General features: G+C 39.2%; 1 long non-coding RNA gene across 1 annotated transcript in view; it reads left to right on the top strand.

The window, feature by feature from the left end:
* LOC118674269 overlaps window positions 1–24717 on the top strand; it is a 94469-nt gene that overhangs the window by 56908 nt on the left and 12844 nt on the right. The window contains exon 2 of the long non-coding RNA XR_004973610.1: window positions 23649–23752. This is a non-coding gene — a long non-coding RNA (uncharacterized LOC118674269). The remainder of the gene's footprint in view (window positions 1–23648; window positions 23753–24717) is intronic.

Genomic DNA, 24717 nt, shown 5'->3' with positions numbered 1-24717 from the left:
AGGGGTTTATATTTCTAACATTGTATAAATTCCTTACATATTGTAGGATGACTTTTTCTAGGACAATATATTACATATTATATTTCTATAGCAAGGCACATTAATTGCCTAGGATTTGAAGTACAATTGTGTAAGAGACATCACTTTCACTGCCTGGGCAATAAACTACAGAGCGATTATTTATTGTAAGTTTTGTTTGTGAATCATATTCAGGAATTTGTCTAAAAGCATTAACAATGCTTTTATTTTGTTTGTGTTTAAATATTTAAGTCCAAATATTTAGTGTGCTGGTTCTTTGAGTTTTATTAAGCACATGCAAAAAAATGTAATATTTTTGTCTTTCAGACTTAGAAATTTTCAGCTGCTCTCTATTTCTTAACAGAAAACCTCTGTCCATATTATTTGCACTACAACTTCAAAAAAATGATAACAAGTATTTCTCTACAGCTTAAGCTTTCTTTATAAATTTATTCTATTAAATGTATTGGGTGACACTGGTCAATAGGGTCATCTATGTTTCAAGTGTACATTTCTGTGACACATCATCTATATCAGGGGTCCTCAAACTACGGCCCATGGGCCACATGCAAATACAAATATTGTATTTGTTCCTGTTTTGTTTTTTTACTTCAAAATAAGATATGTGCAGTGTACATAGGAATTTGTTCATAGTTTTTTTTTTAAAAAAACTATAGTCCGGCCCTCCGACGGTCTGAGGGACAGTGAACTGGCCCCCTGTTTAAAAAGTTTGAGGACCCCTGATCTATATATTTATTGCATTGTGTGCCCACCACCCAAAGTCAAATCATCTGCCATCACTGTATATTTGGCCCTCTTTACCTTTTACTACCTCCCATCCCCATTCTCTCTAGTAATCACCATACTGTTGTCTGTGTCTATGAGTTTCAATTTTATATTCCATACTAGAGGCCCGGTACACAAATTTAGCCTGCACCCTCTCACAATCCAAGACCCCTCAGGGGATGTCAGACTGCTAGTTTCGGCCTGATCCTTGCAGGCCAGGCCGAGGAACCCCAGTGGTGCATGAATTTGTGCACTAGGCCTCTAGTATGTATGTAAGGTCTTTGGTTAGTCTCTTCCTGCCCTCCCCCCTTCCCTCTGAGATTCATCAGTATGTTCCATGTTTCCATGCCTGTGCATTGAGCATCTACCCCCTGGTGGTCAGTGAGCATCATAGCTACTGGTCAAACGGTTGCTTAGGCTTTTATATGTATAGATATGAGTGAAATCATACAGTTCTTCACTTTTCTGACTGACTTATTTTGCTTACCATAGTATATTCTCAGGGTCCACCCAGATTGTCACAAATGGCAGTATTTCACTTTTTCTTATGGCTGAATAGTATTCCATAGTATATACTAGTATGTGCCATATATTCTTTATCCGGTCCTCTTTTGAAAGACACTTTGAATGTTTCCATGTCTTGGCCACCATGAATAAGGCTGCAGTGAACATAGGGGTTCACATATTTTTCAAGTAAGTGCTTTTGAGTTTTTCTGGCAGATACCCAGAAGAGCGATTACTTTATCTTTTGGTAACTATGTTCTTAATTTTTTGAGGAATCACCAGATTATTTTCCATAGTGGCTGTACCAGTTTACATTTATACCAGCAGTGAATGTGGGTTCCTTTTTCTCCACAGCCTCTCCAGCACTTGTTATTACCTGCCTTGTTGATAAGAGCCGCTCTAACAGATGTAGATGGTATCTCATTGTAGTTTTGGTATGCATTTCCCTAGTAGCTAATGAAGTTGAACATCTTTCATGTACCTATTGGCCATTTGTTTGTCTCCTTGGGAGAGATGTCTGTTCAGGTCCTCTGCCCAATTTTTGATTGAATTATTTGTTTGGTGTTGAGTTGTATGAGTTCTTTATATATTTTAGATATTAAACCCTTGTCAGAACTGTTGTTTGCAAATAGTATCTCCCATTTGATTGGTTGCCTTTTTGTTTTATTGTCTGTTTCTTTTGCTGTGCAGAAGCTTTTTAGTTTGATACAGTATAGTTTAAACTTTCTGAAATTTTCTTCTTTTAAGGTATGCCACTGAAATCGTAAGTCTATATGGTTATTTGGCAGTGACCAGTTAGTCTGTTTAATATGGGTACTGCAAGTGGATAATTGACTCCAGAGAATAATTGCTTAGTAAGTCTGTCTATTTTTCTTAGTTATGGGGGTAATCGTCTTTTACTCTCATATATCCTCCCTCTATGAGTAAGTCTAAAAATTAGTGTTTATTTCCTCTTTATAATTAATTAGCTTCAATTTCAATATTTTTTCTTAAAATGTAGAAGTGAAGGTAATTGCAAAAAAAAGCAGACTAATAAATGCAGATTTAAGAATAAAACCAGAATTTCATTGGATTAATTGGTTGGTATGCCTAATGAATTCTTTATAGCATATACTGTAAATTAGGTACATGAAGAATATCAAAAAAAAGCTTAGTGGCTATTTTTAAAAACTATGAATCTAAGAAAATATATTTTAATACTTATAGCTGTTCATAAAAATTAGATGAACTAAGAATTTCCCATGTTGGTTGTTTCCATGTCTTGGCCACCATGAATAATGCTGCAGTGCACATATCTTTGCAAGTAAGTGCTTTTGAGTTTTTCTGGTAGATACCCAGAAGAGAGATTGCTGGGTATTATGGTAACTCTGATCTTAACTTTTTGAGGAATCACCAGACTTTTTTCCATAGTGGCTATACCAGTGTGAGATATGTGCATGAAATCTCAATTTCCAAATGCCATTCCAAACTCTTGCAAATCCTGCAACTCTTCTTGATAATCCATCACATAAAGCTGTAGTTTACCCTTTGGTCCCAGGTCATAGAAGGTTTCTTTTTTAGGAACCAAGAGCTATGTGGGTAGGAAATTTGTATAGCAATGTGTTTGATATCCAAAGATGCTCATGATGAGTCTGTTGTCATTAAAAGGAGCTCTTCATAGTGGGGGTGACAAGTGGCTTTAAGTCATTCGTACATTCAGTTCATCCCATATATACCAGACATGCACATTTTTCTTGTTTCATGGTAAAAATAATACTGTGAAACTTTATAACTAATATTTGTAACTAATATTAGAAAAATTCTACCTGGCCATGCTCCAGCCACATTTCTATCTCACATTTCTACCAAGGTCCATAAACAGGACAAATGGTACTGTAATTGGTTCATTGTAGAGAAATGTGCCAAATCCTGTGGTCAGGGGATCAGGATCTATTGCCAAAAAAAAAAAAAAAGGATATGCATTTGCTGGGCAGCCAAGGACAGAGAGGCCTCATTTAATCTGTTACTTTCTAATTGATTCTAACATTGCTCATTTTATTATGCATTTGCCTCACACAACTCAAAATAAAATTAAACGAGTTTTTAGGTGATTCCAAATATCTGGTAGATTGGCATGATGGAAAAAAAAGCCACTTTTTTAGGCTTAAATGTTCCTAAAAGAAGAGAACAATCAGAAGAAATACATTTTAAGAGGGTGCAATACTTAAATGCAGCCCGGAATTGTGTATCCCTCACATGACTAGTGTATAATCCATAGGCTGTGTTTTAAGCTTTGGAACTTCAGGCCAGAATATGTATTTATGGCCTGCCTAAAATAATGAAGCACTGTAATTTTTGGAAACAAAGGCAAACAACAAGCATATAGCATGTCTATGAGATTAACAGACTCTACACGTAATCTTGTCTGCCTGAGGTAATGATAGATGCACGCATGCCATCCAGTCAGGGGGACAGGAAGACCAACAGTGAAGCTCCATATTTTCCAGATGTTAAAGATTTGTAAACAGGTTCCGGAAACAGCATATCCTACTCGGAATTAGCTTTGCCAACCAGATTGCAGAGCTCAAGGATAAGCAAGAGAGAATGCCTGAGCCACCCAGGGGACTCCGCAGCGGCAGGACTATGAAGGATGTTTGCTGGTACAGATCGCTACATGCGATAAGCCCAGTTTTATGTTTCTATTTACATATTAATTGTGATTCAACTATGGTATAATTAGGGAGGCTCAGTACAAGGTTGTATAAAAACACCGACTGCATAAGCAATAAGTATTGGGACTTTGAGGATTGATACAAAGTTTACTTAGAATGTTGTCACAGTTCTTGTCTCTTGATTTTATGCATGCATAGTTTTCTTTTTAATGATTGATTTATTATTTCTCATAAATTGAAATGAAGCTACTGTTGACAGTAATGCTCTTTTATTCCATTCTAATTTCACGTGGAAATAATCTTCTTCACGGCTTTAGACATCGCAGTTTTGTTTTGTTTTTTCTAACAAGGGGGCAGGATAAATGAACTTCTATCACAGGAGGTTCAAAATTATTTTTTTCTGCATGGAAATTAGAATGGTCTCATATTAAATTGGCATGATATATTCTTTAGGGTTTCAAAAATACGATTAGAATACTTAGGATTTCAAACATTAAACAACTGCAAAGAAATTAGAATAAAACCATTGCATAAATACAATATATAAATAATAAACACATTTGAACTTATTTATTGACCATTCCAAAATGACTTTGTTATTATAAAGAGCCGCCACCCATGGGAAAAAAGAGTTGGTTTAAAATCACAGAACCTTTGCTTGTATTTCAAATATGAATCAATATAGCATACTAAACATACAAAAGAAGTTAGAAACCTCAGTAGAACACAGATGAGCTCAGGGGCAAAGGAGGTGCCTGGTGATTATTTCTCAGGTGACTGTGAGAAGTAGGTGCATACCGTTCAACCTTTCTCTCTCTCTCTCTCTCTCTCAACTCAGTGAAAACATATCCTTGGGTGAAGATTAAAAAAGAAATCATGCCCAAGGAAAATTTAATTTAATAATCTCATTCCAAACATAGATCTTGTGACTTAAATAAGCTTCTGCTTTCTTTTGACATTAGCAAAACTGTGATTGGAGCTTCATATGCAGGGCTTGTTCCTGGTTCTGTACAATACAAAAGGAAGATAAAGCTGCATTTAGCACTACTGAACATTTTTCACTTAAAATAATCCTTATGCTCTTTAATCATAACAAATTTTAATATTCTAACTATAAACTAAAAGTCTGACATGATAATTATATCCAGAAAAGAGAAAGCCAAAAAAAAAAAAAAAATCTGGGAGTATTCCATCCTCCTCTTCTCATCACCACCATACTTTGATGGTACCTTTAAAGTTAAGAAACAAATTCAAACCCTGAGTCAAATTGGTCCTCACAAAACTTTATAGGTTGAGAAGTTCAGGGGACATTATTCCCAATTTTCAGTTGAGAATAGTGAAATTCTGAGAACTAAAGGAACTTACTCCCAAGCATATGGCTGTAACTGAAATTGCCTGCAAAAGGCTTATGCAGCTTTGTGAATTAATGAGTGAATCAATCAATGTATACATGTGTCAATTAAAAATATGTTTAAATGTTAACTCAAATCTTTAAGACACACCTTAAGCTACCATATCTGTTGACTAGCTTAAAAAGACATCCAGTGTGATTCAGATCTTTGTATATTTGAAAGTAATACTTGCTATTTCTATAATAGGTTGTTTCCCTTAAACTATCATCACAATTTCTGATAAGTGAGGAAAGAATAAGTCCTTTGAAAGTCAAACAAGTTATAAGCTAAAAATACAAATACAAAACATGTTTTTCGGCTATAGCCATCTTAAAGTTACTGTGCGAGAAGTGTATTTTCCATTGAGGCAATCTCCTTAGAAAATGCTACCATAAACCCAATTTTCTTGTAGACAAATTTTCACTGTTTTAAATCTCATTTTCTTTTATTTTTCTAGAATTTTTTTTTTGTAATACAACTCAGGAGATTGGTGACAAAAACAACATAATGAATTTTCAGGCTGCATAATTTATGACTTCATACTCATAGCAACAGTTTTAACTTCCACTCGTATTTACACTTGCCCTCTATTTCCCAGATTCAAATAATCTTTCTAAGGAAATTGATTTCATGCAGAGACAGGATAGTAATCAGAAATTTCTATCATACAATAAATAAGAATGATTTCTGTCCACATTTGTGGCCACTATTGAAACTACACCTCTGACTGGGGGATACACTTGGGCTAAAACCTGCTTGAGTCTTGATTTCCAATAAATATACCTTTTCAATGTGTTTAATGCTTTCAAAATAGGGGCGTTGTTTTCTTGGCATATTAGAACAATTTAGCTAAGAGCGGATGTCCTTTCTAGCTCATAAAAACATACTTTAGCACCGTCATTGCAACAGTTTGAAATGCAGAAAAGGAAAATGAGAAAAATCAAAACAGAGAGGCATCTATTTTATTGCTCCTTTACCAAGTAAATTACAAGCACAGACACCTTTTAAATTCAGACCCTTCTCCAGAAATAAATCAGAATATGAAGCCCTCACTCCCTCACCTTAAATAGATTAGAGTCATGTGAGGGGACTGCAGCAGAAACGCTGTCAACAATGGCAAGAGATGAATAAATTACTCGAAAATTTGAGGCAGGAGAAATTGACATTCAAAAGACTCAGGCAGCCCAGACAGTCATTATCCATTTAACCACCTAACAGACTCAGACACAACCGCCTGGTCACTGGCAGCCCAGGTGCTTAGGATGTAGGAATTGCTAGTTGAGGATGAGGTCATTTGTAAGGACCCTAGAGAAGACAGGAACTTTTGCTTTTCCAAGACAACACTTGGGCAAGTTACCTAAGCACCACACCACACTACATATCCTAGGTGCAGTGAGGAGCAAGCATGCAGTGTTATACCTTAAGTAAAAAGTCAGACTTGCTCACAGAATTGCACACTCTTGAGGTTTCTTAATATCATTTAGGAAACTGCTGAATATGGTCATGAGCATGACCCTATACTGTTATTAGAAATTTGATTTCAGAGAGGAAGGGAGAGAGAGAGAGAGAGATAGAAACATCAGTGATGAAAGAAGTCATTGATCGGTTGCCTCTTGCTTGCCTCCTACTGGGGATTGAGCCCATAACCTAGGCATGTGCCCTGACAAGGAATCGAACTATGACGTCCTAGTTCATAGGTCTATGCTCAACCATGGATCTACACCAACTGAGCTGGTTCTTACTTTGATTCCTAATAGTCGTAGACAAATATGTAAAGGGAAAAATCAAGTCCTGCGATGAAGAGCAAGAAGAAAAATCTGAGGACAAGAACATTCCTCAAGTCATTTTATGAGATCAGTATTACCTTGATAATAAAGCCTAAGATAGTATTAAAAGGGGGAAAAGAACAAAAGAAAGAAAACTATAAATAAGCCCAATATTTCCCATAAACATAGATACAGAAATTGTCAGCATATTAGTAGCAAATTGTGTATAAAACTGTATAAAAACAATTATACACCATGACCAAGTGGGATTTATTTCAGATATGCACAGCTGGTTCAACATTCCAAAATCAATCAATATAATCCACCATATCAACAGCCTAAAGATAAAAATAATATATCAATTAACCAAATCTTATGCACACTTATGATAAAACAAAACAAAACACTTTCTGTAGTTAGGAGTTAGGGATAGAACTACCTCAAGTTGATAAAGAGAACCTATAAAAAAAACCTTACAGTTAAAATGTACAACTAACATTATTCTGAACAGTGAAAAACTGAAGACTTTTCCTTGAAGATGAGAAACAACACGTTTGTCCACCCTCATCTGTTTTCAGCACAGTACTTGACTCGTCTAGCCACTGCAATAAGGTGAAAACAATATAAGCCTACAGAGAGAGAAGGAAGAAATAAACATGTCCTTTTTGGAAGATGATCTAATTGTCTATATAGAAAACCCCAAGGAATCTAAAATCAAAAATTATGTCCTAGAATTAATGAGTGAGTTTAGCAAGGTCACAGGATAAAAGGTAAACACATAAAATCAATTGCCTTGCTGTGTTACTAGCAATGCGTATTCATAGACTCAGCACCATTGACAATCTTGTACATGTTGTTGGATTATAGCTGCCCCACACAATGTCAACCAGGAGAACATTGAGGAGAAAGACATAGATTTTGTTCTGTGATTCTTTTGTTCCTTCTCTCAAGAATCATATTTCATCCAGTTTTCTCTGTTCTTGTCTGGTTTATCACTGTAATCTGGACAAAGATGATTCCCATAGAACCACTTCACCAACCTTTACTAGAACTGGAACTCTGCCTGCATGCTCAATTATTTTCTCTAAAGAAACTGATTGTACTAATCATGCTTCTTGCCCTTAGTTCCGGTTGTTTTGACATCTTGGAGGTTTGCTGGCACTAGAGGGACTGCCCCTCCCAAGGTTAGCTAATTCCCAGAGATAACCATCAGCTCGCCTAGAGCATACCTTTCAAATGCAAAATAACCAACCCAAAACATACACTCCTAGCCAGCTCCTCTATGAAGCTCTCACTCCTGGTCACTATTCCCCCTGCTAATCACAGGAGGCCAGATGCCAGACAACTAGAGACAGGCCCTATACCTTCAGCACTCACTACAACTGTTCAAACCAGCCAGTCCTCAACCTGATGAACCTGCCTGTCCCATTCCTTCCCATGAGAGTCACAACAAAGACTCTTGCTCCCATATTCCCTTAATTCCATCTACCTCCTGCATGACTCTGGTGCCTCCCTATCTGACACTGGGTGACGTGGCCCTGCCTTCTCTTTCTGGGGAATCTGTGAGTATAAAGACTCTTCCTTAATGCCAGTCATTTCCATACCAGCATGTCTTACCATACGTGATTCAAACAAATCTTGGGCATGCTTTAAATACTCATTTAGTAGACCTGAAAATCTGTAGGTTTACAATTTTCTTTTCCCTTCCCTTCCCTTCCCTTCCCTTCCCTTCCCTTCCCTTCCCTTCCCTTCCCTTCCTTTCCCTTCCCTTTCCTTCCCTTCCTTTCCTTCCTTCCCTTCCCTTTTCTTTATTTAAAAAAAAAAAATTATTGATTTCAGAGAGAAAGGGAGAGGGAGAGAAAGAGAGAAACATCATTGATGAGAGAGTATCATTGATCGGCTGCCTCCTACACCCCCCACCCTGGGGATCGAGCCTGCAACCTGCCCTGACCGGGAATTGAACTGTGACCTCCTGGTTCATAGGTGGACATTCAACCACTGAGTCACACCGGTCAGGTGGTTTACAGTTTTCTCAAGGTATTTTTTTCACACGAGTTTGGGAAATCCTGTGGTGGACATAAGTCACTAAGAGGAAAATGACTGCTAAAGGAAAGCTTAAAGACTGAGTATGAATTATCCTGGGAGGAGATTTCCAGAGAGGTAGGAGCAAGTATAAAAGGGACAGGGTGAGTGAACATGAAGACCTGCAGTGTGGCTGGAGGAAGATTGCCAAGATTGAGAGCCAGGGAAGATGGTCCTGAAATAGAGCTCCTGATGGTCTTATCTGCACTACTAAGGAGGTAGGGCTTTACTTGGTGGTCCATAGTGAAGTCTTGGAAGGGTATTGGCTGAGAAGTGGCATGATTAGGGTGCATCTGGATCATTTGAGTTCCTTGTCCTTTTCTCCTTTTAATATATCATACTAGAGGTAGGGTGCACGAATTCGTGCACGAGTGGGGTCCAGCCAGCCCTCCCTGATGGGGGCCCATCGGGCTGGGCTGGCAGGGGGGAGGGCCGCGGGTGGTTGGCCAGCCAGTCCCACCCCCGATTGGGGTGTTGGGGGGCCAATCGGGGGCTGGGTTGGCCAGGGGTGGGGGCTCATCAGGGCCCCAGATCAGGCCAGTTGGCTGCCGCAGTGCGCATCGTAGCCACCAGTCATTCCGGTCGCTCTGGTCATTCTGCTGTTCTGGTCACTGGGCTTTTATATATAAAGAGCGTCTCCACTTTAGAACTAGCAACGTGTACTGTCCCCTTACTATCCTATGCCTGAAGGAAAGTGGAAATTGTGCACGTGGCTGTGTGGTCACAGCTTAATCAGTGTGCAAGTTTTCAAGCGACACAGCACAAAATATTGTATTGGATTTTTTTTAAATGCTAAGCATGAAGGAAATTAAAAGTGAGCTAAATAAAATTGATTGAAATCAACTGTCACTTAGGAAATCTACTATGTAGAAATATGTGCTTTTAAATAACCGGTAGGGGACAAACAATCTATAATCAGTCAAGTGGAATCTGGAAGCCAATAAATAAAAGCAAAGCCAGGGCCATCATGGTGAGAACATATATCTGATGGTTAGTTTGAAAGGACAAATGTCAATATCTATGGCATTGACTTTAAAGCAGAGAAAATGGAACAATATTTGGAAGAAGAAAAGTTAAAATGGACTTTTCTTTTTTTTTAGTGCAAAATACATTGGCCAGGTCTGAGACTATTTTATTTTTCTGGGGAGATTTATTCAAATAGTATGCAAGGCAACATAAACAATATGAAAGACTTTTGAATTAAATTGGCTCATGCCACAGAATTATTTGATGTTATGGAAATAAAATCTAAGTGGATAGACTCAGAGAAGAGCAGGAAATCCTAAAGCTCATCAACCAAAAATTCTGTTTTATTCTTCTTCCTCAATGACCCTGGCTCTGTTTATCACATAGGAGCCAGTTTCTTTAACTCTTGCCATCGAGTCTGGTTAGTTTCTTCTTTGAATTTTCTATACGTAACATTAATTAATCTATCAATGAGATTCAAGTTCTACCAGGCAGCACCATTTTCTGTTTTATGTATCAGTATATGCTCTGTGCTTAGCATAGATTAGTTTGCAATACATGTACACCTGATATTAATTAGTACAGGTGAATGGATGACCAATTAAATAAATTTTTGCTGAACATGTAGATGAAGAAATAATGAACTATTGCTTCTGTTCATTTACTGTGTTTGGGACTTTTATTTTTATATGATTTCAGAAAGGAATGGAAAGGGAGAGACAGATAGAAACATCAATGATGAGAGAGAATCATTGACCCGCTGCCTCCTGCATGCCTCACACTGGGGATCGAGCCCCCAACCCAGGCATGTGCCCTGGTTGGGAATCGAATCCTGATCTCCTGGTTCATAGGTTGATGCTCAACCACTGAGCCATGTCAGCCGGGCTGGGACTTCTTGATTAGAGATTATTGTTACATGTCTTAAAAAATTAACTTCACAGACATCTTAAATCCAGTGTTAACATTATTTTTAAGGGAACAAAAATGAGGTTCTGAGAGGCTATGTTATTTTTCCAAACTGATGGGGAGCAACAGATTCAAGATTTGAGCTCATCCACCCATTTTCCCCTAACTCAAAATATCAAAGGTAGAGCCAGTGGCAAAAGAGACAGCAATCTAGGGTGTAGTTAGAAAGAGGTATAAATGAACTATGTGACCTTAGGTGAATTATTTTACCTCTTTTAAACTTAGTAGCCCCAAAAGTCAAATGGAAATAGTCATGGCAAATCTTTTGTGCGTTCCCAAACTAAATGAATAATGCATGGAAAGTTCTTGACGCCATGGGGACTAATAATGACAACACTGATTAAAAGCAATACTCATAATCAAATTAATGTGCGGTGACTTAGAAATTCATAATTTTTCGTTTTGCTACTGATTGCCAATCAGAAAAGGAGGGATTCATATTAGTATTTCCCCACAAAACCATAGTCTTCTTTTGTCACCTGAGTAACAAAGAGTTAAATTCAAAGCTGTAGCTGATTAGCTTTACTGCCTATTCAGGGAGGAATAGCTAATAGAGAAATATCACACACAAAAACGCCCAACTTCAGTTTTCATTGAAGTCTGAGAAATTTCTTTCTATTCCCATCACTATTAAGAACTTTTATTGACCACCCTCCTGCTGATCTTCCTGTCCTTACGCATTTATATTCATTTCTCCAGGCCTGTCTGAAGAGATTTAGCTGCTGTATTTATCGTGAGTTCAGAATACTTTGGATGTCATCTTTATATGAGAGACTCATGTTTAAATCAAAGCATTTTAGCAGTTTATAAAAAGATCTCCTAAATATGTCCTAAAGTGGTAAATGTTACATCTTAGGGTGCCATCTTCTCAGACTTCCAGTAAAACAACAACTCCTTGGAAGGACCAAGCGTATTGGAAACCTGATTAATGGAAAACTGTTGAAGGAAGGGCAGCAGTCATTCCTGTGACTAAGATACTGCAGACAGCCCAGGCAGTGTTGCTCATGGTTGAGCACCAACCTATGAACCAGGAGGTCACCGGTTCAATTTCGGGTCAGGGCACATCCCTGGGCTGCAGGCTCGATTCCCAGTGTGGGAGCGTGCAGGAGGCAGCCGGTCAATGTTTCTGTCTCATTGATGTTTCTGTCTCTCTCTTCCTCTTCCTTCACTTCACTCTAAAATCAATAAAAACACATTTCAAAAAATGTAGAACCCTGGCTGTGCCCCATGATCCAGATATTTGGGCTGTGTAGACATGGGAAAAGTCAAAGGTATGTTCCTTTAAAAAAAAACAACAACACACACACACACACAGGAATTAAATACTTAGCCAGTGGATTTTGAAAATCAATATTTGGCTAGGAAAAACATGGCAAGTCTTGCAAATAGAATTGCTCTCTTACCTGTTTCAAATTGTGTGTTAATAAGTGTGAGAATATGCTGTGCACTGTTAGGATTGTTACTTGCTGGGAGGGGGTGATGCTGATAATCAATGACGATGATGGCAAACATGCTGAGATAAGTCTCCAGATGGAATTTCCTTTTCCATCTAGAATGATTTATTAATTTTAAAATGGCTTATTGATCGCCTGCTATAAAAAAGTTTCTGCCATGGTCAGTGAAAGATGAAGTGGGGAGAAAGAGATAAAGAAATGGTGTCGTTTTCGCAAAGGACTCACTGTGCTGGAGAAAGAAATAATAAAGAAAACAGTACATTTCCATTCAGTGGCATGACATATTCCTGCTAACGTGAAGCTATACACAGCATGAGCTTTCAAATGGCTACCCCACATCTTGGTAGCTGTGCAATGATGGGAAGTGACTTACCTTCTCTCAGCCTCTGTCCCTTCACAGGCAAACTTTGTTTACTAATAGTACCTACTTTATAAGCTTGTTAAGAAAAATGAGAAAGCCAATATAGACCCACTTAACGTAGTGTCTGGTACCCACAATGCTCTGTAATTATTAGCTCTGATTAGTATTTAAATAACAGACAAATGGGCTCTGACCCAGGTGAAGTGATATGGGCATGGTAGAATGAGATAAGCATGAACAGAAAGCCTGCAAGAGCTAAGAATGCCCAGTTGTGCCTCTAGTAATTTATCTATTTTTTAAATTGATTTTAGAGAGAGAGGAAGGGAGAGGGAGAGAGAAACATAAATGTGAGAGTGAAACATAGATTGGTTGCCTCCTGCACACACCCTGTCTGGAATTCGAACACACAACCGGAGTAATGTGCCCTGACTGAGAATGGAACCCATGACCCTTCAATGCAGGGGACCATGCTCCAACCCACTGAGCCACACTGGCCGGCGCTGTGCCTTTAGTAATTTAATTGTAACCAGCAACTTGTGATGTAGACGTTCAGAAGTGGTTTTCTTCAGATTCTTTTATTCTTGTAGCTACATTTTCTGAACACTTTAGTCTTTACCATGGATGTGTTTGATCCAAGTGCTCCTATTAACTTTCTACAGAGATGAAAAGAACTCTACTGTATTCTTTGTGAAAAAAAAAAATAAAAGTTACCCAAAGAGCTGAACACTTTAACTGACATTGAATCTCAGGTTGCCTCTGCTCCTGCATTTGGGCAGATATGAATTTAACCAGAGCTACAGTTTGCCTGCAGCCAGGGCTCAGCAGCGTGGGAATGGAGCCTTCTGCTCCCCTCCCTTGTGAACACAGCATTCGGAATTTATGGCATTAGAATGACTTTATTGCAGGGACATGAATTATGTATTGTGTGTAAGTTTATGTTTATAAATATGCACACCTATTTTCATTTGAATGGCGGAATGACACGATGGTTATTAAATGAAAGAATTTTATGCTTTATGTATTACATGGCAGTATTTTATATAGAAGGTAATATATTGGGTTCTTTGATTATGTACAAGCTGGCTTATGCTCTCTACCTTTTCTGAGCCTCAGATCTTTATCTTTAAAATAGAGATAGCAATTATAGAATTATTGAAGATGAACCTCTGTTTTAGACGTGTGTCATGTCCTGCATCTACCACTGCGGTTCTTATTTGCTAAGAGGCTGGTCTTGTCTCATTAATCGATTCTAACATAGGAAGAGACTGAGTCTCATGGAGAGGAAACTGCACCGGAGATTGCAATGGACCGGCGGTAGAAGTGGGACTGAATCTCTGTCTCCCAGGGCCCTCATCAATATTCTTCTTCAGTGTGAGCATAATGACAGCTGAACTTGGGGGTAGTGGGCTAAGCCCCAAGACAGGAACAAACCAAGTATTGGAACAGGGATGCACAAAATCAAAATGCCCTTGTATGTCTGGGTCCCACAGGCAATTACTTGAAGGGGTCCATTGCCTCCGGCTTCCTTTATTTACACCCATTTTATCTTGACATTTGAATAATCGTTATCTCATTCCATAGATAAGTGACAGCATAACGAGGAACCACTTGCTGTAATTCTCAGTTATAACCCAGCTACTTGCAAATCCAAGCGAGTTCTCATTAAAACAATGGAAGGACTGTCATTTATTTGTTGCAATTGGAATACATTTTATTGTTTTATTTGTATTGTTTATAACTTATTTATTGTCTATCATTTATAAGTTTATAATTTATGTAAAAGTATACTGTTATTATTTGGGCATAAATGATTATAGTAGGAAGAATGATAGTCCCAAAAGATGGCCACAGTCTGATCTCCAAAACCTATGCATGTGCCAACCCAAGAGCTAATTATTACTGTTCCCTTTTTTCCATATATTTAATTTTTGGAAGCCAAAATGGTCATGATCAAAGATTAATGTTGATTAAGGCTTATTGACCACTTGTCTTTCTGAACAGAATGATATGCCTGGAACTTCATGACTGAGAGGATATTTCCATCATCTTCCTGATGCAGTTACAGCACCTGGAACATACACGTGCCTCAGTTTCCCATGCTCTTACCTGGAAAGGGGAAAACATTGCTGGAAATGGCTTATAGGAAAGATGGCTAATTATTCCCCCAGTGAGACGTCTGGAGAGAGGCAACTCTAGCATTGGAGCAGTGGCTCCCTAATGCCATCAGGTTTTACGTTTCTCTCCTTTGGTCTCTATTAAAGCTCCACTGTGGGTGGCTCATTCTCAGTCTCATAAACTCCTGGTGACAAGGTGGCTGCCTCACAGCCATACACATCTCCTCCCGGGACAGGAAGGGAGGTGGTGGGATACTTCCTGGAGCTACGTCTTTATTAGGGGAGGAACTCTTCCACCCAAAGCCTCAGCAGACTTTTGATGCCTGATGGCTCTTAACTGCAGAAACAGCTTCTAACGGAGGTATTCAACATTTTAGTCTCAAGGGTGGGAGTCAGTTTCTGCCAGAAAGGAAGGAAGAGGAAGGCAAATGACTATGGTTAGGTCAATAATTCCTACTAGAAGAGAATACATACTTGCTATGAATCGATCACAATTTTATAGTAATTTAAGGGATGATTATTAAGACATTTCCATCTTGGACTTTCTCCCCAATGGCTGTCACCTTGGAAATCCTTTCCTTCCTCAGCATGGAGGAAATAGAACAGTCATCAGACAAGAGGAATGAGCAGCGAGACAGAGCAGGAGTCCTGAAGTTAAATAAAACAAGGCGCTAACGTTTTTACCAGGAAAGATTTGGGGGAGGACGTGTAGAATAAATTCTTTATAGCTCTCCGTCTTATACTGAGCTGCCATTGAGGAAGATAAACAATCTGCTCGTGTGATGCAGAGAAACACAGCCGGAGTCCAAGCGGGCCATGTTATTGCTTTCCCAGGCGCTGGGGTGACGAGGCCGAGAGTACTATATCTGGTGTTTGTCACTATTTCGTAGATAGCGTATCATTTCTCTTGAAGGACTATTGCACGGGGTCCCTTAATGATACCAAGCTTCTAAGATTTAAGATGTTAAGGAAGAGTGATAAAAGTGGTGCATTTGTTCACTGGGAGGGAAGAGGGAGTTTAAATTCCGATTTAGCCTTTGCAATTGCCATCACTCGCAAAGACTATTCCTCACTCTCATTTTCCTCTCTCTTTATTCAGCGCCGGTCTGTAGTCTGTTGCTACTTCCCTCGTTCACTGCAGCTGTTTATGTGAGGGGCGCAGGGAAAGCAGGACTCAGTGCTGCTTTATGACTCATCTGGCAGAAGGAGAGTTAAATGCGTGGCTCTTACCTGCCTAGAGGAAAATGCAGTAAACACACTTGGAGACAGGGAGCGAATGCCATGTGTTCTGCATAGCGGGCATACTTATTATGACAAACAGGAAATTGCATGTTGGCAGGTTGAGAACCAGAGTTGAACAGAGTGATCAGCCTTTTCTGCAGGCAAAATTGCATCCTGGGCTCTACGTGTGTGGTTCCTCACTAGAATTAGGGGACTAAGGCAGATCCGGGCTAATTCACTGGTTGTTCCTTGGCAACTGTGACAATTTAAGAAAGGGTATATATACTATCCCTCTGAGCTTCAATTCCTTCATTTGTAAAGTATGAATAATTGTACCTATCAATTCAGGTTGTAATAATATTAAATATGGTAATTATTATAAAGTTTTAAATTAGGATCTGATACATGGGAAGTGCTGAATACATACCATGATGTTGACAATGATAGTTCTAACAAAGTCCAAACAAGTAGTCAGTAGATATGCAAATAGCAGATTCAGATAGGACACATGGAAAGTCCATGAATGTATAAATGCAATAAATTAAAAGACTGAACTATATTAAAAATAAATTTTGAGATGCACGGGTATTGAAAACTTGGCTTTGAAGGACAGAAATCCAGCAGAATCCGACTTTATTGAGCAGAGCTCAATGCCTCTCTGAACCCACTGTCCCGCATAAGTAGTGTCATACTTGTCATGTTTTAACCAGTAGGTATTCCTGGTGAAGAGGATGGGCTGTCGCCTCATGAATCCACATGGTTCACACCAGTCTCAATGTTTAATAGCCCTTGACCTTTGGAAAACCAGTTAAATTCTCTGTGATTAGGACTTTCTAATGTACATTGGGAGCAGATTATAACTAACCCATAGTGTTGTTCTTGTGAAGGTTTCATGAATTTATTGTGGAAGCACTTAGAACAGTGCATGACATATAGTATGGATTTAGTGGAAGTTAGCTGTTATTGGTGGTGGAAAGAAAGAAAATTCCATCAGTTATAGGAGGAGATATGGCCTGGGTCCTCATACCATATAATAGAGTTTGGAACTGATTTTCAACTCACATTACTTGGAAATAGAGCATAATCATCTTCTGACTAGATTAGGATTTTGTGACAGTCGCAATAGTAACTTAAGTAAATTGGAGGCTTTTTATATTTTCGTGGGAGGGGAACAGTCCAGCGAGTTTCAGGAAGAGAAATCCAAGGAAAGACAAAAGAACGTACTAATTCTCAAGCTTGGAGAAGGGAATCAAGTGTCATGGGACACCTTGGTTGAGATTTGACAACACGTTTTAAGTGTAAGAATTGTCTGGAAAACGATGACTTTAAAACATTGGATACCTAAAGTGTGGGATGCCTGATTACTGCTCTTTTTGCAGAAATCCAAATTGTGCATTCACTTCTAAACACAAACTGGCTCATTTTCTTTGTGTTTTTTTTTATTGAATTTATTGGGGTGACATTGGTTTTGTTTTATCTTCTGGCTGAGATTCTTTAAGAGCAGGAATAAGGGCACTATAATAGCTGAAGTATGTTGCATCTGAAAAATAAGTAGCAACTGTCATTATTTTACCATATTACCATGTTCTTTCTCAACTGTGGCTTCCAATGAAAGGCAGTATTTTTATGAGTTTAATGGGTGCGCTGGTTCTGGGTGATTTCAGATAAGAACTCAGGCATTTTTTATAACAGATTTGCAACTCTTGCAATCTATTGGGCCTGCTGTACAAGTAATGGAGACCCCAGGAGGAAAGAGCAGCAGTCACTGCTTATAACTTCAGGAAGGGAGTTTATAGCAACACTTTATCCTCTGTTCTATCCTGATGCTGGCAAAGAAGGTGCCTGATAGAGTTAGGAGCACCAACATGCTTCTATACTTATAGCAGGTGTGAATTTCAAGTCTCTTAACATCATTTGCAGAAATGCCAATGACTAGTTAAGTCATAAAACGAGAAAACATTGATACATCCTACTTTGCTTAGATGTGGAGGTATCATAGCCCTTTATCCACATTCTATAAACTTGCACTGCCCAATATAGTAGCCCTTCGCCACATAGACAATTACATTTTTAATTAAATTATGTTACATTTAAAATTTAGTTCTTCACATACTCAAGTTGCATTTCAAGTGCTGACTAGTCCCATGTGCAGATCTAGGACATTTATATAATCACAGAAAGTTGTATCCGTCAGTGCTGCTGTAGACTTTCCGTAGTACTCTCCCTCCCTCTACACATACTGTTCTTCCTGCATGCCTGCTGTGTGCTTGTACTGTCTTCTTTCGTGTATTCAGGAGGCTTCTGCTCCTATTTAATGCAAAACGACTTCACACAGAGGAGTCAACTTAATGAGAGCTCACCTTCCTATTTTGGATTTGGATCTCTGTGGGAGAGAGTATTCTTATGGGGTGGATTGGTCTCCATGCACATAAACTCTGTAGGGTCTCCATTGGGGGTCTCCACTTCATGAAATGATATGAGCCATCTCTCTAGTGGAAGTCAGTTTCCTGCCATTATTTGCCCCCTACGGTAACCATGCTCTTGGGCTGTCCACACACTGCACGATTAACAAGCTTCTCTCCAGACACCCATGTTGTTTTACTTACAAATCATGTCACACCTCTTTCACCCCCACTGTACCTAAAACTCTTCGATGGCTTCCCATTTTTCTTAGAATAAGACCAAGAACGCCTAACATATATTGAGTGCTTTACTTTGTGCCAGACGTGGTTCCATTTGGTGGTGTAGATTACCTCTTTTAATTCTCTAAGCAATCTCATGAGGCAGCGTTATTCTCACCTCCCCTGACCATGACACGTGATTTAGATGAGGGGCCGGACAACTTTCTCAAGATCATGCACTCAATACAGTGGCGGAGTTGGTATTGGAAACCAAGTAGACCAGTTCCAAAGGCAGGCAATCAGATGATGATACTCGCGTTGCCTCACATAGGGACTGGAGTATGTAAGTCCCTGGACCCCAGCCCATGAAGTAGCAGCTTCAGAAGAGTCAGAAATTCAGAGTCTGTAGCTAACTCATTAGGAGGAGAGACCACGCTAAATACAAACCTCAAATCTTATTGTTCTTCTCCCCACATTTCCTTCGCTATTAGCCTGTTCAGTCGTGAAGTTAGTAAAGGAATACCACAAGCAGTAGAACCTTTCAAAAAAGGATGCATCTACCCCCTGTTATGTGTCATGTCCTCTTCTAGACACTAAGAAGTGTCGAAACTTACAAATTGCAGATGCAAATATTCTCATGAATGCCAAGTAGTGAAATCCCAGTTGACCATACCCACAAATGACTGAGATTTTCTTAAACACTCTTGCATTTTGCATACATAGAGTTCCATGGTGTGAGGAACTCTATTGCATAAAGCCCGTTTTGTTTTAAGTGTTATTCTCTGGGACTGCAGCAGCCTGGCATCATGCAGGCAAGAATAAAGCCTCTATTAACTACCGGGCCCAAAGTTCCCTAGCTGTGGCATAACAAGCTTTGGGATTTATAGAACAATTACAGAATTATAGAAGAATCAAAGCTTTCTATAACTGCCACAGATGCTAGCGTCAGCACCACAGGTGGGTTTTTTAGGAATTGCTAGTGGTACTAGGGCAACGGGTGCTTTAAAAAATATTCTTTTTGTTTGGTTAGTTGGTTGACTTTTTCTGCTTTTGAGCAAAGCTTTCTCTGTTTCCATTCTACTCTTGTTTAACATTTAAAATTATCCAAGCATATATACATCTAAAAAGTATTTAAGACATGCCAGTTGCTTTAACAAAATTACACCTTTCAGTCCTTACAGTAACGCTTCTGAGGCACAGAGTAGTGAAATAAGTTGCTCAAGGAAAAACAGCGGGTACATGGTAAAGCACAACATTGAATTCCGCTTTGTTGACCTGCATATGTACTAGTATGCTTTTAACACAATTCCACCAGGCCCTCCCTTGCCCTTTTTCTGTTCTCTAGTGCTGGTATGGCACAGAAAAGAGAAAACCATGAATTTTAGCATCTGAGTGGTCTAGTTTAGAATTAAGTGCCGGGAGCCGGTCCATCCTTGCTGTTTCAAAGGACATGGCATACTGTTCTTAATATGTTTGCTCACCTTCTTGGCACTATGTGTTTTAACCAAGGTCTCTGAGAAAGGTTGTTTCCCGAGGTAGGGATTTTCCCCTGAAGTTAGGGAGGGAATAAAACCTCTTAACTAGTGCCAGGTGGGTAATTAATCACTTTAACTACGAACAATCATGCTTAAGCTACATAATCTTTACTCCCTGGAATGGAGATAAGAAACGCCCTAACCTTTGTAATAGAGATTGATAGGATTGAATCAACTGGTATAAATACAGATGCAACAAGACAGCAAGACTCAGAACTTAGAACACAGAACTTAGAACACAGAACTTAGAAGACAGAACCTACACAGAACCTAGAGACAGAAGAACTTCGCTGGAGAGAACATGGCCAAAGATCCTGGACTGAACCTGACTACAGAAATTGGCAAGAGAACCTGACTAGAACCTGGTGACTGAACCTGGCTGGAGAACCTGGACAGAACCTGGCTGGAGAAACTAGCGAGGGAACATGGCTACAGAACCTGGCTGGAGAACCTGGAGATCCTAGCAAGAGAACATGGACACAGAACCTGGCTGGAGATCCTAAGCAGAACCTCTCTGGAGATCCAGACCAGAACTTGGCTGGAGATCCTGGCTAGGCTGCTGATCAACTGAACACTGTCTCCGTGTCATTCCTTCTTCTTCGCCGACTCCGTCCACACCTTTGGGGACCCCTGGACCTGCTGGGGTTGGACCCCGGCAATTAAGATTCTGGAAAAGTAATTTATGTCTTACAGGATTCCATACCCATGGTAGCTTAAGTTAATCATCTTCATTTGTAGGAAATTCTTGGAGAATAAAATGAGACACCCAGGCGTCAGGCAAAAAAAAAAAAAAAAAAAAGTATGTAAATTGATGTGGAAACTCTTTAGAGGAGAAAAAAGTTCAGCCCAGCCGGCCTGGCTCAGTTGTTGAGTGTCGACCTATGAACCAGGCCGTCATGGTTCTATTCCCTCTCAATCTGGGCACATGACTGGTTTTCGAGCTCGATCCCCTGGTTGGGGTGTACAGGAGAGAGCTGATCAATGGCTCTCTCTCATCATTGATGTTTCTCTCTTCCTCTCCCTCTCCCTTTCTCTCTGAAATCAATAAAAATATATATGCATTTTAAAGTTCAGTTCTTTTGGCTCCTGCACTCCTTCTCTTAAGGGAGAGGGCCCCTCGTCCATTTTCTTTTCTCCTTTGATTGACAGTATTCTTTTTCCACTTTATTCATCACTATCCTCTTTTCTGCTGTCTATACCACTCCTTCTTCTTTTTCTTTTTCTTTTCACCTCTTACTAGAGGAATTTAGAAACAAAAGTCAGACGATGTCGACTTCAGATCAAGCCCTACCTTTGCCACACGGTGGAACTGAATAGAGCTATGCAGCATTTAAACGTTGAGTCTGTTTCATCATCTATAAAACTCAATAGGTATTCCTAAAGATCTTCTCCAGGATTTCCATTTTATCATGTTGGTGATATTTCTTTCAGATGCTCTAGGCATTTATAAAATTTTATTCTACTGATTCTAGCCTAATGTTCCCATATATTCTGACTTCTGTACCTTACGTTAATTTTCTAATCTCTTATATACAAATGGCAAGTCATTAAACATTTGAAATGGAATTAACCATCTTGCTCCATCACATTTCAGTTCTCCATCTGGCATATGCAGTTGGAATTTACTGGCAAATGTGATTTTGAGCTTTGGGGGGCTGTATGTGAGCAAGAAATAGTGATGCCATCAGCCCACATGTGTGTAGAGCCTGAACTTTGTAGTCTCCATCATTTTCTGAGGAACAGATGGCAGGGGAAATAATCCTGCAATGCTCCCATCGTGGGGGGGATGGGTGCATTTAGAACCATGCTGTGCATCTGTACATATTTTGGCTTAAGTGAACAGGATGTCATTGGGAGAAAGATAGCCTTTGCCTTTATTTTTAAAAATATATGTTTTTTTACTGATTTCAGAGAGAGGAAGGAAGAGGGAGAGAAACATCAATGATGAGAGAGAATCATCCATTAGCTGTCTCCTACATACCCCCTACTGGGGATGGAGCCTGCAACCTGGCATGTGACCTGACCGGGAATTGAACCATGAGCTCCTGGTTCATAGGTTGACACTCAACCACTGGGCAACACTTGCCGGGAAGCCTTTTCCTTTAAAGGGAAGCACAGTGAAGGCTTATAAAAGAGTGCTTAAAGAATTTGAGATATGCCGAAACCGGTTTGGCTCAGTGGATAGAGTGTCGGCCTGTGGACTGAAAGGTCCCAGGTTCGATTCCGGTCAAGGGCATGTACCTGGGTTGCAGGCACATCCCCAATGGGAGATGTGCAGGAGGCAGCTGATCGATGTTTCTCTCTCATCGATGTTTCTAACTTTCTATCTCTCTCCCTTCCTCTCTGTGAAAAATCAATAAAATATATTTTAAAAAAAAAGAATTTGAGATATTATTGTAAGATAACTTATTTAACATTAAGTGTATAAAGGAGGAGACTAGAAGTACAATGGGAGATATGAAAGGACGCCTGCTCTTAAGTTATTCCAGTTACCCCCAAATCTATACTCTGTAGACATTGATTCTATTTCAGAACTTAAGTCAACTATAAGAAAGACTTTCTAGGACTGCAGCACACACATGATGTAAGATAGGCCAGGAGTTTGTGCCTGAGTGGAAATTGCCCAAAATTCAAAGTACAAAATGGAAAAGGACAAGACATACTTGCCTTGTTACTTGATGAGAAGCAATCTGCTAACTGTGATAAATGGCCCAAAGAATTTTGAGGTGTTTTGGTTCCCTTTGCTGTGTAATCAACTCCCGCCAACATAGGTAGTTTAAAACTACAATTATTTATTCTTTCTCTTCAGTCTGTAGATTGCCTGGTCATTTGCTGATCTAGTCTGGACATGGTTGGCCTTTCCTCCTTCTTGCTTCTTCTCTATTTTATTTCTCAAGAATTTGCTTCCTTACATCATTGATATATGTGGTATATCTAGAATGCACAATTACTTAAAAAAATTTTGGACTTCACTGTCTTATGAGGTCCATTCCATCTCTGAGGTTTTTATAATAGAGACTAGAGAACATAGATTCTAATAAACAAAGATTAGATTTTTGTGATTAAAAAATCTATTATTGATAGCAGGGAAGACTTTCACATTGAGACGTCAAGACTTAAAATAGTCCCAAGCATGTGCACACCAATTAAGAAGATGCCCAGATCTCTGTGTGCATTTGCTTGCAAGCAGTTTGTTTGTCTTTCTCTTCCAGCTGGAAGTCACTTACAGCCCCTCTCAGAAGGAATTGTCAGCACAAACAATGCAGATTGCAAAGTGAGGAAACCCAAAACAAAGGCACGTGCTCAAATCTCCCAGGTAAATACGTTTCACAATCAAATCTTTTCCTTTGCAGCTTTCTGTGCATGTAATTCGGAAGCGTTGGGAATCTGTATCCTATGAAAAAAGGCCATTTGTTGGAGAGTCGTCTACATTGACAGTATTTCTGTTCCCTTGAGACCACATGATGTGTTTTTTAAAATATATGTTTATTGATTTCAGAGAGATAGAAGCATCAATGATGAGAGAGAATCATTGTTTAGCTGTCTCCTGAACACCCCCTACAGGGGTTCAAGCCAGTAGCTGGGGCATGTGCCCTGATGGGGATAGAACTATGACCTGTTGCTTTTAGGTCTACATTAGGTCTCCTGTATGTTGTCACATGGGAACTATACAGTAAGTATCTCTTCAATAGGTTAAAAGGGCAGGATTGATTTTCTGATTTCCAAACCTAGAGCTAATCCAAGAGAACATTGATAGACTCTTATCATATTTTTTAATGATGAGGAAGATGGCTGATGGGAAGGAAACAGCTAGGCAAACCAGAAAAGAGCTAACTTGAGATCCAAAATAACAAAAGTAGAAATCAAACAGGAATGTGTAACTGAAGCCTTTAGCCTTACAGTCATAGGAATAAATAGCTGTGCGTGATTAAGTCTTCCCTTAATTCATTTTGTGTATCACTCATCATGGTAGACAAGCAGAATATGGGACAAACAGTTAAGGTCTTTGTAAAAGTTGTGTGTGTGCATGTGTTTGTGTGTGTGTGTGTGTGCACCGACACAGAGAGAAAGAGGTATCTATTTTCTAAACTACTTTTGGGCAGGGAAAATTAAGCAAATGATGATGCAAGAACTATGTTTAGTGTCTCTTTCAAACATAGGAAAAGGTGTTTGATACAAACCCCAAATCATTCCTCAGTAATAGTTTTTGTTCCATACCAAAGTGCTTGAACTAATTCAATCACTTATTCTCTCAATTTTATCCCTCAGCTATTCATTGAC

Source organism: Myotis myotis, unplaced genomic scaffold (genome assembly GCF_014108235.1).
Source record: "Myotis myotis isolate mMyoMyo1 unplaced genomic scaffold, mMyoMyo1.p scaffold_m19_p_19, whole genome shotgun sequence".
Lineage (NCBI taxonomy): Eukaryota > Metazoa > Chordata > Mammalia > Chiroptera > Vespertilionidae > Myotis > Myotis myotis.
This window is presented reverse-complemented; position numbering and strand designations above follow the sequence as displayed.